At 43.3% G+C, this 18,617-nt stretch overlaps 1 long non-coding RNA gene and 1 pseudogene across 2 annotated transcripts in view; both read right to left on the reverse strand.

Moving 5' to 3' along the window:
- LOC308437782 overlaps positions 1-18,617 on the reverse strand; it is a 79,145-nt gene that overhangs the window by 35,466 nt on the left and 25,062 nt on the right. The window lies entirely within an intron of this gene.
- Positions 582-2,021, reverse strand: LOC308438507 (KAT8 regulatory NSL complex subunit 2-like; annotated as a pseudogene). Its single transcript has one exon. The product of its transcript is annotated as a KAT8 regulatory NSL complex subunit 2-like (transcript).

Consider the following 18,617-nt stretch of genomic DNA (forward strand, 5'->3'; position numbering starts at 1 on the left):
TAGGCTTTAATTTTTTTTTTTACATTTTTATAACATTTTAACATTTAATAGAAACTATAGACAGTAACTTTACTATATCTTACATAGAGGAGCCACCACAGAAATTTATATAAGTTAAAAGCAAGAAGAATTAAGGAGAGCCCAGACCTGTGAGCTGCTTTCCTCAGCCACAGCTCACTGGGAAAGGGTTTCTAGTGCCCAGTTATGTGGAGTAGAGGCTTAAACACAGGCTTAGATACGGCCAGGCAGACACTAAGAGCCAACACCTGAAGAGCACCGTTCTTGACCACAACTAAACCTAGACATCCATGTGGATTTGTCTGTGACTTGGGAAGTCCCACTACAGCAATGTCTCTTTCTCAGGCAAGTTGCCAATATGCACTGCATCCCAAAGGCAGGGATCATCTCACACTCTTCCTTGTCAAAAATGCCAAAGCTTAAATATTACATATCCATTCCGCACAAACTTGGATTATGTTTATCTGTAGCACCTAAAGCCCCGAAGGAAACAATGTGGTCTGAGTCGTTCCTGTTCGGTGAGAGATGATCAGAGATACATGCTGGTCTGAAGAATGGGAAGTTCAAATCCAAAGGCAAACAGTTCCCAGAACGAACTGCCAACTGATAGGAGTCGGTTCTGGTTTTCCATTTGCAGCAGCCAATCCACGCTGAGGGAATGGTGCATAGGTTTTCTCTAGGTTTCCAGGCCCCTGGGATCTGTACCTGTCCCCAGCCACCTGCAACTGTCCTGGACCTCCGGCAATTTCTGTGGCCGAATGATCTTCAAGAGTCAGAGAAAGATAAAGAGCAAGCGCAACGGAGGGTATGACATGCCATCGCCCACAACACCCCAGTCATCCCTGAACTCCGGTGGTAAACTCTCAGTGGGCTGAAGCTCGGCAGACTCTAGTACAGATCCGTGGGGCCGGCTTCCAGATCGTCTGGCACAGACAGTACCTGCCTGGGTTTATACATCTGAGGAGGCAACTGGAGGTGCAGTGGACAGCAGGGGTCCTCAGACAGGCTTCCAGAAACTGGTTTGTCGCAGGGTACCTCTTCAGATCCCTGGCAGCATTCGAAGAGAACCTGAGTTGTATCCTGACAGATATGGGTAAGGCAGTGTCTGGTCGTTGGAAGAGACTGATTGGAGCAGCAAACATTATCTACAAAGGCCATGCACCTCTGACTGGAACGAGTGGTATAAGCCTGTTGAGCAGCCCTGTCTTTGGCCAGCATCCTGCGCTCCTTCAGCTGTCTGTGCAGCAAGGCTTCTGCTCCATTACGTTGCCGATATCTCCTAAGACATTTTAGTTGCTTTAAATTCTTTCTCTCTTTAGCCAAAAGTCTTTCGGAGCCAGTCAGGAGACTACTACCTAAAGCTTCGTGTTCCACTTGCCGATTATGTGAATAACGGTACTTCTTCTCTTTGAGCAGGAGCTGGAGTCGTTTAAACTGATCAATGTACAAAGATTGCAAACAATTCAGCTTTTCTCTCATAATAAGAGCCACTTCTTCGGCTGTATAGACACCAGCATGTTTCAGGAAGTCTTCTATGCTATCAGCTTCACCTCCTCATGTCTCATCAGCAGTAATGGGTTCCTGTTCCCCATCACTCCAGCTGTCTCCATCCAGTATCCGTCTGGATTCACTTCGGCTACTCTCTGGGGTCTGCGAGCTCAGCTCGCCTATGAGCTCAACTGGCACAAGAGGCTTTCACCCAGAGGGCCTGGATTGCTCTTCTTCATTTGAGCATGAAGTGCTAGGGTATTCCTTCAAGCATGATCAGCACAGAAAGACTCCCCATCTTTCTTCTCGAGCTTTGGGGCAGCACTGAGGCAACTTTTTCCATTCTTCATCAAAATGTAACTACACTGTTTGAAGAGCGCATTCTTGTCTTCAAGAACATGCTTAAGAACATGCTTAATGCAAAACTCCTGCCCCTCCAGGAGTGCCTGAGATCTGGGCACAGGCGTGATCCTCCCCCGATTTGTTAGCAAGACATGAATCAAAATCCTCTTCATACCAAAACTTCCCACTGCACTGCTCTGTACCTTAATTTTTTTTAATATTCAATTTAAATTGTACTTTCTTCGTGAGCATGTAATGTCCCACTCACAATAAAAGCCATGCAAAGTGGTACTCTGTTAAACCCCCAAGCCTTCTGGGGCCTCTAATCACCCAATCCCCCTCTCACATGCAACCAAAGTGATTTATTTTTTTATGGATCCTCCTAGATGTAGGAAGGTTTTTTAGAAGCCTTTTCTTCTAAGCAGATATACTGAATAGAATTTCCAGGAGGCAATATAGAAGGTTGGATTTTAAGCCTCAGGGCTTTCAGAATTTAAAACAATCACAGTGGCCAATTAGTCACTTAGTCAATTTCACTTCTTCCACATGTGCTCTCAAGTGCTAGGCACTGTGCTGGGTGCCAGGGATTCAGCAGCAAGTCAAACAAATTGCTACTCTCAAGCTTAGATTATGCCATGGGGTAGAGGAAAGACGGAAGACAAACTGTAATCATCCAAAAAGAAATTCTGTAATGAAAGCTAAAGTAAGATCCTGGCAAGTCTTCCTGTTGCTTTTATCACAGCTTGAGCCTCCCTCTCCCTCTCTTCTTATTCTGCTCCTAGGCCCTGCTCTGGAGAACATATGGGAGTTGGAAAGAAAAGAAGGCAAATGTTTTCAGGATTATTCCCAAAGCCCACGATCAAAATGTGCCAAGAGCTTATGCCCAGAGTTGTTCCAAAGGGGCTTTTTTTTTTTTTTTTTTTTCTCTTCTTTAGTATAGGTCACTGAACCATGCAAAATGATGTAGGAATGATGTTTTTAAAAAATGACAGTGTGTATGATCCTCTGGTACTGGGAATGTCCCTCTCAAAGCTAGGGTCACACTGTCTCCCACAAAGGGAGGGTCTCTTTGCTGCTGGCCCTGCGAACCTGTTTGGTTTCCAGAAAGCTGGTATCATGGAAGAGCTGGGCACTGTGGTGAATACCATCATTATCTATGAAGGGAGGGAGGCTAAGCATGTAAGTGACCCCACCAAACAGACTAGCATTTTGCATTTGCTTGTATCAGAATTTGCTTAACCCTTGAGGATTTGCCTTGGAATTGCAATGGGAATGTCGGAGGATGGTACTTCACCCATGATAAACTGCCAAGTTCTCTAGAGCAGAAGGTGTCTTGTTCCTCGTGGTGGCTGGGGAAGGGATAATGTCTAGAACTTGGCCACTAGGAACTTATGTCCACTTTTTTTTTCAACCAATGTTAATAAAGGAGACAGGGCATGTGACATTACAGATAGTCATAGTCTGCCAAGGGTCAGGATTGACTTACTTAGTACCTGGGTCCACACTGAGACTGGCTCCTAATCTAGTAGAGACTGACAGTACCTTGAAACCTGCCTCACTTGATCAGGACCCACTACAGACCAACTTCTGTACTTACTCCCATGTAGTGGAGATTCCATGCAAAGTAACATGAGGACAGTGTTGAAGTTGAAATGTAGATCTCAATGTGCTTCTGAAATCCTTCCAAACAAGTGCCCCTCCCACTCTGTGTAGCATGGAGGCCCTGCTCCTCAGAAGGCTGGAGTTTAGATTTATTCTGTTTTTTATTGTTAGGAGTTAAACCATATCTCTCTTAAAAGGCAGGTTAAGGCCCTAATCTGTCCTAAGTGTCTTACTCTTACTTGGCAACATAAATGATAGAAGAATAATTGGATAAATGGATCTGAATCCATACTAGAAAAATAAGTGTCATTAATCTAATAGAACCATATTCTTACCAGAAGACCTTCATGAAAGAGACAAGCACAGAAAAAACATGTCAAGATGGAGACCAAGGGGCTGGAGACTGAGCTCAGCGGTAGAGTGTTTACCTAGCATGCAGGAAGCTCTGCATTCAATCCCCACCCCACCATAAATCAGCATGATAACAAATGCCTGAAATCCCACAGATCAGGAGGCAGAACCAGAAAGGTCTGAAAGTCAAGCCACTCCTAGTTACATAGTGAGTTCTAGGCCAGCCTGGACTCTCTGAGGTACTATCTCAGAGAGGGGGGGGGGGGAGGGAGGGAGGGAGGGAGGGAGAGAGAGAGAGAGAGAGAGAGAGAGAGGAAGGAGGGAAAGAGGGAAGGAAACATTATGTTGATAATGACAGTGGTGATGGTGGTGGTGGTGATGGTCATGAGGATGGTGGCCAACTTGAGTTATGTATCTACAAGCCAAGCAACACCAAGAGCCATGGGCAGTAGGCAGTAAGAAAACACTAGGAGAAAGGCAGACCTAGACCTGCAGCAGGCTTTTGAACCCTGGCTTCTAGACCTATGAAACCTTACATTTTTCCCCTTTAAGGTATCCATTTTGAGGGAGCTTGTTGCAGAAATCAAAGAAAGGGGGAACACTCATAAACCCCCAGAAAATGAAACTTAGTCTTAAATGAGAAAGTAAACATTTTCCGGCCCTTCATTGTGTCACACAGACAATAAGATAAGACAGATGACAGACACAGAGACCTGCCGAGTGACTCCTAGGGCAGGCTGCTATAGGTGAGTCACAATACAACACAGCCGTTATTAAGACTGCTGCTTTCCCACTTACTGAGAGACTATCAAGAAAGATGGTCTGAAATTAGACCAGAAAGATTGAATGAAATCTCTCTCCCACACCCTGGAGCACTAAGTCATGTTGATTTCAAAAAGACAGTCTTGATTTACCGCCTGGTGAGTGTTCCAGACAAAGGGCTTCTAGACACAACATTCCTCACCTTCCTCCCTGTGGTTTCCAAGGAAACTGCTGTCTGCATCTACTTCTGTCCAGAGCTGATGCAAATTTCACTGTACACAGCCTGCTGAACACTCATCAAAACTCTGCTTCATCTAAATACCAACTGAACCCCCATCCCCCATTCCTGCTAACCCTGTGCTACCTTATCACTGTTTGGTAAACCCAGTTCTGTCTGTTATGGGACAGTAGCTGGTGGCCTAAGGCTGATTAGGCCAGTACAGTGTCACTGGATGCAGCAGTGGACTCCCGAGGATTAGAATACAGGAAGTACTGGTGGTTAGTGTGCCTGTCATTTCCCCTCTGGTTTCTCCCCTTCACTCCCTAGGGCTAGAGGCTATAAGAGTCTCTGAGGTCAAGTCACCAGGTCACATGACACTGACAGCCCACTGTTCTCCATTCTCCCTCCCAGACAAGATGGACACAGCCCTTCCCATGGCACAGTGTTCATGATAAGGGGAGAAGTTATCTTCCTAGGGCTTATAGTCTATCAGAGGACAGGAAGCAGTAAGGAGATCAAATATAAGGTGCCCCAAATAGAATTCAAAGAGATTAAGAAGAACAAAAAAAGCAAGATGTGGAAACCTCTCAGTAAAGGGATTGCTAAACTTCCTGGAGGAAGTAGCATCCTCCCAAGAAATGTTCTGGAGTTAGCCATACGCAGAAAGCAAAGGGAGGTAGTCCAGGCAGTGGGGACAAGAGGCCAGGGAGAAACAACAGGATTGAGGAATGGTGCGGGCTGTGTATGGGGAACCCAGCAAATGCAAGGGAAAAGAGGTGACCCTCACAGATACCAAGCATTCAGGATCAGATCACTCAGGACCTAGAGACCAAGAGAATAAGAGTAGGAGCTTTACTCTCTAGAGATGCCCTGCTTAAAAGGAGAAAGATTATTTCATTTGTATTTTCAAAGGGTCACCCTGGGTGCTATGAGAAGTGAATAGGAGGAAGGAGAGCAGTCATGGTTTCTTCAAAGGTATGTAAGGATGGTGGGCTGTACCAAGGTCATGGCAGTGAGGATGGAATAGAATATGCAGACTTCCAAATTCTTGTTCTCTTTCTCCCCTTCCCCCCTGACCCTCTCCTCCCCATTCTCTTTCTTTTTTCTTCTCCCACCCCTAACCTTGTGGGGGAGGGGAGTTGGGTGGGAATGCTACCCAAGGTATGAAGGATGAGTTCAGAAAGCATTTACAACAGCCCTACCACATTACTATGTAGCCCCATATTTCAGATTTGTTGGAAGAGAATCATTCTTCCATTGCTACAGATCACAAGGCTAACAGTGTCAAAGCCAAGACTGGAGATCAGGTGGCTTAGCTCTAAAGGGCAGTCAGTGTCTCAGTTAAAGGGTGTATATCTCTCATAAGTATATACCAGAACTGTGGTGGCAGCCTGCTAACATCCAACAGGTAGATCCAGACCCCCAGTCAAGATTTAACAAGGTCAGTCACAGTCAATCTCATAACCCTTAGGAAGCTACTCAGAAGACCCCAATATTTAGCTTTCTAAGCCAAAAACACGGCCCAACCTTTTGCCATTGACTGACAACTGCATTATCTTCAGTAACTCAATCCAGTGACATGGCCCCTCAGACACTTGTTTTCAGAGCACATTCTGTCTACTGCATGGATAAGGTACTCTTGTACCAAACCATAGGGATATCCACTGAGTAAGTTCAGCTTTGCTCAACAGGAACTCAGAACTCTTGTGAAAAAAGAAAGATAGGTGAGCACAAACTCCCAGGGACACTAAAAAGGATAAAAAATAAAGAGAGGAAAGCTTGCTGGGATATGGGAAAGGCTTCTAACTGTCAAGCCAAGAAACTAATGAAGAACTGAATGAGGCAACCAGTTCATCAGAAAGACTGTCCTTGATACTAAAGATAGAAAAGAATACTGGATAATGCATGTCGTCTCCCAAATTTGCTGCCCCTGACTCTTCTGTTCACTCTGTACCCCAGAAAGCTGACCCCTAAGGATTACATTAGGTAGATGCCTGCTCTTGAGCATCTACTTAAGTGTAGCCAGTGAGAGACAGCCATTGGAGATTATAAAGTTGAAAAAGAATGTCCTTTATTAGTTACTCCCAAGTGTATGGGCCTAGAGGGTTCTCTAGAGGTGATTCCCACCAGCTCCCCAATTCTCCCACTACACATTTTAATGGGAAAACATAGAGTTGGGATGAAAATCAGTAGAAAGAAGCTCTCAACACTAACAGTATTGACTTTTAGCCAAATTTTCTTTGTTGTAAGGGCCATCATTGTGCAGGGTGGCTGCTTAGAAATTCCCTCTCCCCATACCTATTTGTCTGGGAAATATGATACTCTCAGAGGAAACAGATTCAGAGTGAAGGCAAGGTGTGGGCCTTTGAAAGTCTAGCAGATGGTGTAAGACATAGAGAATTTCCCTGTTCTGTGGACCCAGGGGTGTCTTAGCTAGAATTTTATTGATGTGAAGAAACACCATGATCATGGCAACTCTTATAAAAGAAAACATTTCATTGGGGCTGGCATTCAAAGGTTTAGTCCACCATGTTCATGGCAGGGAACCAGTGTGCAGGCAGACAAGTTACTAGAGAAGAAACTGAGAGTTATACATCTTGGTCTGAAAGCATCAGAAAGAGATTGTGCTTCTCACTGAGTGTAGCTTGAACATATGAGATCTCAAAGCTCATCCTACAGTGATACACTTCCTTTAGCAAGGGCACACCTACTCCAACAAGACCACTCCTAATAATGCCACTCCCTATGTGCTTATAAGGGTCAGTTACACTATCAAAGGGACCCGGATGATCCAGAGGGCTGGGTGAAGAAAACCCACTGTCCAGAGAATCAAGAGGCTTAAGTCCCATTGTGGACACTTTGTTCAAATGTTCTAGAATACCCTGCCCTGTGGGGAAGATTTGAGGGAATCAGGAAGAAATACAAAGACCAGGAAGAGACTTAAACAAGCTTGTAGAAGAGGTGTGGCTTCCCTGTTAACTTCTGTTATGATACAGATGCACTGTCAGCTCAGAATAATACAATGATCCAGAAAGGAAGTCTTCAAGACCAGGGGACATGGAAGCCAGCTTGAAGGAGTTACCACAGGTCAAATCTGCGACAATCTGAGCATCACAACACAGAGTGACATCAACAGATCAAAAATGCTGATATAAACAAATACGTTAGGCAGAAAAAACTGTCTTTCTTAAATTACAAAGTTAACTAACTAATGAATGATGAAAACATAACACTACCATCTGCAACTTTCACAACTGACCTCAGCATCTATTGATTGCATGTTAAACCCAGTGAGCAAAAAATATAAAATAAAATAAAAAATGAAGAGCAAGAATGTACTTACATAGTCTCAGAGAGTTCCCACTAAAAATAATCATTAATTACACAGGCAACATATGACTTCTAATGGGAAGAGTGGTCTACCTTGACCAAGGTTAACATCACAGAAACACAGGAGACATAATGTACCTCATAAGATCATTCACTAAAAAGAACACAATGTACTAATGTATTTCTGCCAGAAATCTATAACCTGAATCTAATCATGGGGAAATGCCAGCCAAAGCCATTTCACAATGAGACATTATGCTAAATGACCCATACTCTCCAAAAAAGTCAGTGTCACAAACAGCAAAGAACCAGAGCTATTCAAAACTGAAGGAACCCAAAGGTATGAGTCAGCTGAGCCTAACACATGGTTCAAGATTTGCTTACTCTTAAGGAAGTGGTGGTAGAATTAGGGAAAATATGATGGAATCAGGGTAGATATGTAGATGATAGATACAATGAAAGATGATAGATATCTATGATATCATGTATGATAAATAGTAGATATAACTTGGATGGTTAACTGATAGAATAGATAATAGGTGATAGATAAATGATAGTTGATCAATAGAAGATAAATAAATATAAAAATACAAAAATAATTTTAAGTTTCACAGATTAATAACATGTGACTGTTAAAGAACGGTCTTTGTTTCAGGAAGTGTATGCTGAAATGTATGGGGCAAGATAACAAGATTCCTTCAGCTTAATCTTAAACTTTTAAAAAATAAAATACTATGTATGAATAGGTGGAAAATGATGGGGGGGGGAGTAGAGAGATGGCTTGAGATTAAGAACACCTACAAAGGACCTGTCTGTCATTGGTTCCTGGCATCCATGTGGCAACTTAAACCTTCTGCAACTCCAGTTCCATGGGATCCAAAGCCCCTTTGTATCGTCTGCCTCTGCAGGTGTCAGCACATAGATACAGACTTTCAGGCAAACACATACACACGAAATAAGCCTTTAAAGATGCCCTTGGTGCCAAGAAATTTATACAAGTGTTCGCTAAGAGGTAAACAAAAGTCCCATAGCTTGAGGGGAACAATTATACAATTTTTGACCCAGGAATTTTAATTTTCAGTCTATCCTAGCAAAAAATATTTTCAAATCTTTGACTAAAAGAATATTTGCTAAAAAAAAGTTTAGAGGGGCAAAGACAGTAAAGCAAAATTATTTTCAATAACAACCCTTTGGTTACACAAAATGTGCATTCTTACGATAAAAGAATACATAGTGGACAAAATTGCCCCTAGACACAAACACAATATACCAATACCATGTTCAGTTTAACCCCTCTAGTTAGCAAGAATGTTCTTGCTGCCATACAAAGAAATTCACAGAATAGCAATTACCTGGAAAGGCAATTTCTTTTCTTGCAAAAAGGGGTGCCACTCCCCAAATTTAGCTACAAGCAGGATGTATTAACTTTTTAACATAGGTAGTAACTGTCTCTCATCATTGTGAAGCCCAACTTCACAATCTGGTACTAATTCATAGTTGGCATACAAGTGAGGGTTATAGTAGAAAGTCAAGTCTCAGAAACACCTAGGGGTTGGGCAAACCAGACACGTACACACATGTTTTGAGATGGAAGAGGCTTGTGAAGTATTGACTTTTGGAGTTAATGACCTTCGTAGAAAAGGTGTGTGTTTCATACTATGTCCCTGTGGATTTTGTCTCTGAGATTCCTTTCCCCTTATTGTTGTTTTGTTGTTGTTGTTGTTATTGTTGTTGTTTTTGTTGTTGTAGCAGGAGGAGGACTCCTTTACACCAAGGCCACTGAGTCTTGCTTTTTGGTTAACATTTAGTTTAGTATAATTCAAAGTAAACAAAGTACCACCAGTGTGTATATGCATAGAATGAAGGACAAATGTGTTCTTGTAATCTATAACAAAGCGCCTCTATCAAAACCAGCTCCGGGTTATGAGGTGAGCAAATGTTTGTATCTAGCTTCTGACCCGCTTCTGGGTCTGGTAAGTGCTTGCCTAGTATACACACACACACAAAGCTGTGGGGTTCAGTCCTTAGCACTGCATAGACCAGAAATCGTGGTACACACCTAAAATCCTAGTATTACGGCAGTGTGGGCAAAGGATCAAAGTGTAATACTGTCTGTCTGTGGTGGTGCACACCTTTGATGCTAGCACTCAGGAGACAGAGGCAGACATATCTCTGTGAGTTCAAGGCTAGCCTGGTCTACAGAGCAAGTTTTAGGACAGGCAGAACTTCACAGAGAAACACTGTTTTGAAAACAACAACAACAAAAAAAACCCCTTGAGACCATGTTCACAACCCCTCCCAGCCACGCACAAAGAGTCTTGCTCATGAACATTGTCCTGTATCTATGTGACCATGAGGGCCATTAGGTGCCAAATGAAGTCATACATGAGAACAGCTGTTACAAAATCTGGCTGACTCGACTCTGCTGTTTATTTTCCTGCAAGAATTAAGCAAGTTAATCACTCTGAGTTTCTTTCCATTATATGTAAAATGACTAACTTTGGCCACTGCCTGCCTTTATCTGCCTCCCAGGGTAAGGACAGAAAGACTAATAATAAAACAAGAACAGTGAGAAATTAACATTTATATAATGTTTCATATGCCTTCAGTTCTATTCTAAGTGACTTTTTACAAATGTGAGCTAATGTCACAGAAAAATGGGCTAAAATGGGAGTTTTTATTAACTTCAAGTTTTTACAGCCTAACTAAAAGGTCACAGACATTGGCTGACTGCCCCATTTCTTTCTGAGATGTACACTTGGTTCTTCAGCAAAACTCAGGTTCCACAAGGTGATAGCCTCTCTTCCCAAACAACGAAGACCCTAGCAAGTGACTATGACTGCCACTCAGTGCAAATACCTGACATCTATGTCTCTTTTCCAGAGCATACCTGAATAGCTGTCTCACCCCTCAACATTGGGCTGATAGAGCTGTGATTTTTCCACATAGTAACTTTAGAGCAGAACCTATCACTAAACTATTGTTTCTCTTCCCAGAACGGAAATAAACATGCAGGTCTGGACATGTGAGTCAGGGGCTTGAGTCTCCTGAAAGTGAACTGTGGGTGATTCCTTTCTTCTTCAGGCCCTTTTCTCCCCACTGACAGACCAGACTTTCCTCTCCATGTCCAGAGTACCTCAACATGACAGATAAGTGTCTCTTTCTTTTTCTAGGCAATAAAATCTCATCCTCAGAAAACATCTTCCGAATAAACAGGTTTGGGAGGCCAATGCCAGCAAAAAGCAACATTTCTCAGCAGAAACCATTCAGTTCAAAGGGTTTATGCCTCACTCTCGGCATCACCCGTCCCTCTTCTCTTTAGTCACTGTCCATATCTTCAAGATACTTGACAGATTTGTGCACCCTATACTAATTAGATCTGTGTCAAAGGAACTTTACCTTCAGACTACCACAGATGGAAAGCCAATATCAGAGAGAATTTTTCCTGTTACTGCAAATCTTGCAGCCACTGAAAGGAACTCTAATTATTACAAAAATGGAGCCGTGTTGTTAGGTGCTAATTAGCTAGAGCTGTTTGCTGAGGGTTCTGTGCGCCTGTATATTCTTGTGTGTGTGTGTGTGTGTGTGTGTGTGCACATGTATGTATATGTGGTGTGTATGTGTATCTATGTGTGTATATGTGTGTATGTACGTGTGTATATGTATGTGTTTGAGTGTATACATATGTATATCTGTGTGTGTATGTATGTGTGTGTGTATGTGTGTGTGTGTTTCTAAATAAAACTGGAAGGATTGAACCAAGGGAGATCATCCCCTAAACAGAAATTTAAATATGAATCTATTTCTTTTTCCTCTGCCCAAAGGCTCCAGTGACCGGCATGTGCAGCTCTTTGTCCCACAAAGTCAGCCCAGCTGTGGGAATTCCCGACCTCACTTTTCCAAGCCAAGAAGCCACCTTTGATCCCCTTCCCTACCACATCTGTCCTAGAGTCCAATGGGACAGAACTCGGACATGTCTGCCCAGTCCCTCTGTCATATCTGGTCTCCTCTCCACACGTTATTGCCAGTGATTGTACCACAGATTCCCTGACCTTTCTCCCTATTTCTGCCAATCCAAGAAGGTCTCAGTTAATTGGTTCAGTAACCCCTTGTCTTCCTAGTCCTACACCTTGTAACTCCTCTGGCTTATGTTGTGTTTAAGCTATGTTTAGAATTCAAACAGAGCAATCTCATGGCTTACTTTCATTTTTTGATTCAACTAAACTTTTAAGATGAATAAATTAAAGTCTCTAAGGTAAAAAATATTTCCTTGTGTTTATCCAAGGCCCAACTTGAAGCCTGGGGTGAACTCTGTCTTAATTCGTGTCTCTTATTAGCTTGGTGACCTTAAATAATTTTTGTAACATCACTCAGTTTTTAATGTAGAAATGATGTTTCCTTTCCCTGTCTCATATGATTTTTTTGAGAATTAAGTTGAATTAAGGAGCCTAGAATACTTTTTGGTTCATTCCCATAATAGGAACTAAATGCAAGTTTTATTTCCTTCGTACTCTAGGAAAGTATATCACGGGAATCCAGATACCCACTTTAAGCACCAAAAGAAGCACCAAGGGGGACAGAGGAACTCAGCTCTCAATAGTGTGTGTGTGTGTGTGTGTGTGTGTGTGTGTGTGTGTGTGTGTGTGTGAGAGAGAGAGAGAGAGAGAGAGAGAGAGCGCTTGTGTGCATATGTGTGCATGTCTCTATGTACATGTGTATACACATGTATGTGTGCCTGTGTGTGCATTAGTGTATGTCTGTGCATGTGTGTGTGCCTGTACAAGTGTATATATGCATATGAGTGTGTGCCTGTAAATGTGCGCATGTGTATATCTGTGTGTGTGCCTTTGTGTGTGTGCCTGTGCATGTGTGTGTAGTTTCTGCCTCTCCCTAGCTCCACTTTTATTCCCTTTACTGCCTGTATTTCTGAGTCAAGAAACTCATCTGGGAAACACTTGACCTCACCCCAGCAGAACTTCACCTTCAGGGGGAAATGAGCTCCTGTGGAGGAGTACCAGGGACAAGCTCTGATGGCTATGACTTTGCAGATGGCTCATCACTCTGTCACTGGACTCAGGGTAGGAAAAACAGACACAGACATTTTCACATCCAGAGTGGGATTGAGATGGAAAATAAATCACCTGAAAAGAAAGAATATGTTCTCAAGGAGGAATGGAAGCGGTTGAGGTGAAGAAATGGTGTCCATTCATGGAAAAAAAAAACATGAGACAGTACAAAACAGCTTGTGATGAGGCACATAATCCTGTGAGACAGCTGAGTTCCTTCCTTGCTATAGAGATGGAGCCTTAATTATGGCTGTGTCCCTTACGTTTTGTCCAGAGTCAGGTGCCCATGAAGCATACTGGCTGAATAGAGAATGAACCAAGGTAAGCTTGTCTTCCCTCCTATTGATGCTTCTCTCTGCAGCTTCTAGGTTCTTCCAGTCTAATCTGAGAAAACTGTTACATGGTGGCCCTTCAAGAAACCTGGCTTCTGTTTGCTTAGCTATTTTCACCTTAGAATGGTCTCTATGAGACTTGCCCATTCTCCTTTGCCTCACTTGGCTTCTTCCCTTATTTTCTTTGCTTCTATTTATAAACCTCACTCATGTCATGCTCCTGGGTCCTGCCTACCCCTCTCCTCCCTCCTTCTTTCCTCCTAAGGGCAGAATGTTCTAGTTAACCTGTGCCTGGAATGGCTCTCAGAGGATATGTTATAGCTGTGTAACACATCTATGCTGATGTGTTACAGCTCAGTCCACCCCATCAGATACATGGCAACCTTCCTGCTTGTCCATTTAGTTACTGTCTCAAGAACAAAGGTCACCTCACTGCCTTCCCTGTTTAATGCCTGGAAGGCAAGTGGTCACAAGAAACACTGACAGACCCGGCCAGAGTTTCAGACTCACAAGCAAACCCTGCAAAATTCAATACTCTGAGCTGTGGATAAACCCTGGGCATTTTCCTTCAAACAGACAGAAACCACCACCTTCATGTGCTAGACCCCGTATGGAGTGACTGGGACACCGTGGTGACTCAGGTCAGTCCCTGTCCTTGAAAGGTTGAAGGAGTTCATCTCACCACACAAGAGTGCACTAATATTTCATACTATGAGTTACTATGTGGAGATCAGAATGTATTACACCTAGAACGACCTTGATCAGGCTCCAAATTCCTAGGGCTAATTTCCAGAGTATGAGCTCAGGGAAGCAACTAAAGAAAGGTTCTGAGAGTCATTTGCAATCATAGAAGTTTTTGAGCTCTGGTCTGGGAATGAAACTTAGTGATTGAGCATTTTTATAGCATTCAAAGGACCTGGGCTTTATCCCTGGCCATGCAAACAAACAAACACAATTTTAGAGCTGGAGAAACCTTGAAGCTCATCTAACGCCAAACCTTAGCTCCCAGGGGGAAAAATAGATTTCCATAGCAGAATCATCACTGTGATATTCAAAGTACTTCCAAAAATGACCATTCAAATAATCTATAACCTTTACTATGGAAAAAGGAAAGACATTAAACATGCATGTGTGGGGCCCTAAGCCTCATACCATGACCACATGCAACCTCCCAACAATACTGTGGATGTTTCTACTCCATTTTGCACCAAAGAAAACCAAATCACAGAAATTCTAAGTGGTGCCCAAGACCTCAGAGCAATTAGATAATGGATTTAAGATTTTAACTTACCTGGTTTCCATAGCTTCCTAAGAGAATGAAAATATATTGCAATCATAACGTTTAATAATCTGAGTTCTGTCTTTACGTTTACTGCCAACAGATTATATGACTTGGTGAAGTCCTTTTCATTTTACCAGGACTTAATTTCTCAGACTGTAAATAAAAGTGAGTAGCCATGACAATGGCCACCAAAGGCCACTCTGGAGCATGTGCTTAACACAGACACAATTATAGGAGCAGCTCGTTCTGCTCTTCCTGACTTCAGTACATTCTGAACCTAGAACTTCATGCAGCTGTTTGTGTCCTGTGCTATTTAATCCTTGCAGACTCTGGCCCTGGATTTTTAGCCTTAATCTGAAGTGCTTGAGAAAACTGAGAGGAGCTTATCTGTGATTGTACAGAACAGAATGTGCCAGATGTGCAGCTCTCTGTCCTGATTGATCACACTGTGCCTAGGGCCCTAGGGGACCTGCCTCCAGGTAGACAGTGTTTACTACCACTGCTCTGCTTTGTACTGATGGAAATCTTCCTCACCCTGACAGGCTGGCACCTCCCACAGCTCTCCTTCAGCTCTCTCTAAAGTGCATTAATGTCACACTGAAGAGGTTTATGGAAAAATACCACAGTCCGTGAAAGCTGATAAGTTCACAGGCCAAAAGGGTGGGTGGATGGGGGAGAGTGTGCAATGAAGACAGTCACAAATGACTAACTTGTGATGAACCTTGGACCAGAGGTCACAAAGGCATGGAAAATCAGAACATTGACATCTGATGATGAGCTGACAAGCAGCTGTTAAATGCTGTGCTGTTTGAGGAAGCCTGTCACTCAGAGGGAATCAAGCACCTGCCCATCACCAAGCTGCTGGTACCCTATTCCTCAGTGGTGCCTAGGACTTCACATAGTAAACAGAGGCCATTCTGTCCTGATAGTAGCCACCATAGGAGATAGGTCTATTCTTCAAGGTGTCTACTTGAGACTAGTGTTACCCCACAATGTCAACTGTAGCTGTAACTCTGCCTTGAAAAACTATTTGAGCCTATCTATGAAGTCCTGCCTGATACTGAGAAACCAAGGACAAGAGACTGCTTCCTCAACAAAGTTAGAACAATGTTTCTAAGTGTGTCTTATAGGCATCTTCAGCTTCAGTCTCCCGGCAGTAAGGTTTAGTACAGAGGCTACAACACTTTCAAGATAACTGAAACAACAAATGCTCTCTTTAAAAGAAAAATTCACAAGATAAGTGTAGTGGAATGAACCTTTAATCTGAGCACTTGGGCAGCTGAGGCAGGTGGATTTCTGGAGCTTGAGGCAAGCCTAGCCTGCAGAGCAAGTTCCAGGACAACCAGGACTACACAGAGAAACCGTTTTGATCAGATCTCTAGATCTGTCTCAGCTAATGAGATGCCAACTGAATGACTGACCTTTTCCCAGCCCCTTACTGAATCTCACTTAGCTCTGTCCTGTCTTTGTCCAGACCTAGCTAACAGGAGTACAGTGTATGTGAGGCCATCAGCACATAGCATTCCACACATGTCCTCCGTGGTGAATGTGATGCTAATGAACGCTGATGAGGGAAGCTCTTATAAACATTTCAAAAATCAGCCTCTGTCATCTGTCCATTCTGAGTATCATCAGCTGAACCTTCTTCCCTCCCATCCTCCCTGCCACACATCTGGAGTGGCTGACAGTTTTGAGGCTGCTAAAGCTGTGAGTGGGATACGAAGTCCAGGAAGACGGAGTATGAGTGGCCCTCCGATTCCCCTGCTGTGGGCCTACTCATTAGTGAACAAATTCAGCACAGATGTGTGGAATGTGAGCCCTGAAAGTTGGCTCTGGGAGTCTTGCTCATTCAAATCTAGACTTCCCCAAACTCCAAGAATGATGGAAGAAAAAGGGGGCAGAGAAGTGGGTCCCTGGCTACACAGCCTCTCTATGCAGATACCTGCTGCTTTGTCTTCTGTGGGGCTCTGTTTGGTCCACATACAGAACTGCAGAGTGCAATAGGGCTTTGTGTTGGCTCAGCAGATTTCACCTGAAAATAGATGCACTCACTGAGGTTACCTACAGGACTATGGGTAAAGGGTTACTTACAGGACCTTGGATGACTCAAATATATTACTGAAAATCCCACCCCAGCCTAGGGGATGACTCACCAAAGTGGCAACCCTGGAACTCTGTGCATGACTTGCAGGTAGACCAGTAGACCACAGGTCCTTACTGCTTACATACCCTGGGGAGGAGTCTTATAGGTCTTCAAGTTCCATGTGCTTCCTGAGAAGTACAAGGTTGTTTCCTTCCTTAGTCTTAACCTCCCTTGAAGATGGGATGTTTCTATTGAGAGGAAATTCTACACAACTAGACAGAATCTAGGACAGGACATGAGATGTCTATCTTGAATTTAGAATCAGGACCAGCTTCTACCAAGAATGTCTAATGTTTGCTGTACTGAATCACAGTTTCTAAAGCTGTATCTCCATTCTTGTGGGCCCAGAAACAGACTACTCTGTTTTCTAGTAGAAATTTCCCCCACAAAAGAGGATATTTTCTATTTGAACCATTAGATAAGCTTCAGATTCAGAGTTGAGAAGAAACGTGACACCACAACATGGTATAATATCATGTTATCTGAGTTATTGCATGTTATAGGATCAATATGACTTTTAAGTCATCACCCATTCCTGTGAAAATTCTAGGGCATAGCCTAGGTCCTTTCCTTTCTCTCCCTCTCTGGTGCTGCCACCCTCACCTGGGCACTGCCATGACCTCTCACACGGTGCTTCAGTTTTGCTCCATCCTACTGACTGCAACAGCTTTTAAAGGGTATAAGCCTCCTTTGTTTAAGTCTTCCTATATTCCATGTGTTTAAAATTAAGGAACTCCACAGGAAGACCAACAGAACCAACTAACCTGGACCCTTGAGACTCTTGGAGACCAAACCATCAATCAAAGAACATATCTAGGCCTCTCTGCACATATGTAGCAGATGTGTAACTTGGTCTTAATGTGGGTTCTGAGGGTCCTAAACAAGTGGAGCTGGGGGATCGGAGGAAGGTATCCCAAAAGCTGTTGCCTGTATATGGGATTTGTTTGTCTTGCTGGGCTGCCTTGTCTGGCCTCAGTGGGAGAGGATGCACCTAGCTCCACAGTAGAAATGCCAGGATGGGGGAATGCCCAGGCAGGAAGATAGGGGAAGGGTTGTGGAAAGGGGTGACTGGGAGGGAGCAGTGAGCAGGATATAAAGTGAATAATAATGATAATGAAAAAAGTTCATGTTGTAATGGCCTATGAAATCCTAGCTGGCCTCAGGTCTCCCTCTCCTTATTTCCACAGTTCCCTACTAATCAGCCCGTTACCCCCTATGAAACATGCTTCTGTGCTCCTACCTGAGCCTTTGTGTTCTTGCCCTTCCTCTACATAGAACACAGTTGTCCCTGTTGTTACCGCATCTGGCTTCCCACTGGTCAAGCACAGCATTGCCTCATGTGCTTTGATCCCTTCACTTAACCAGCTCTTTCCAATCTACTGTGACTTCATCCTGCATTGCTGATCTCCTTCCTTCCCAGAGCTCACCTGAAATGACTGTGTGACAAGTGCCTTTATTAGTTGGTTAGGTTTTATCTCTTTCTTTAAAATGTGAGCTCACTTGTCTTTTTGGGTCATGGCCATTTCTCCAGCACCTAGCACAGATAGGAGCTAGTCTTGAACTTGATATGTAGCCAAAGATGACCATTAACTTCTGATCTTTCTGCTTCCACCTCTTAAGTGCTGTAGTTACAGGCATGAACCACTATGCTTAGTTTTATTAGGGTACCTGGAACAAACCC

The sequence above is a fragment of the Micromys minutus genome (assembly GCF_963924665.1).
Source record: "Micromys minutus genome assembly, chromosome: 27".
NCBI lineage: Eukaryota > Metazoa > Chordata > Mammalia > Rodentia > Muridae > Micromys > Micromys minutus.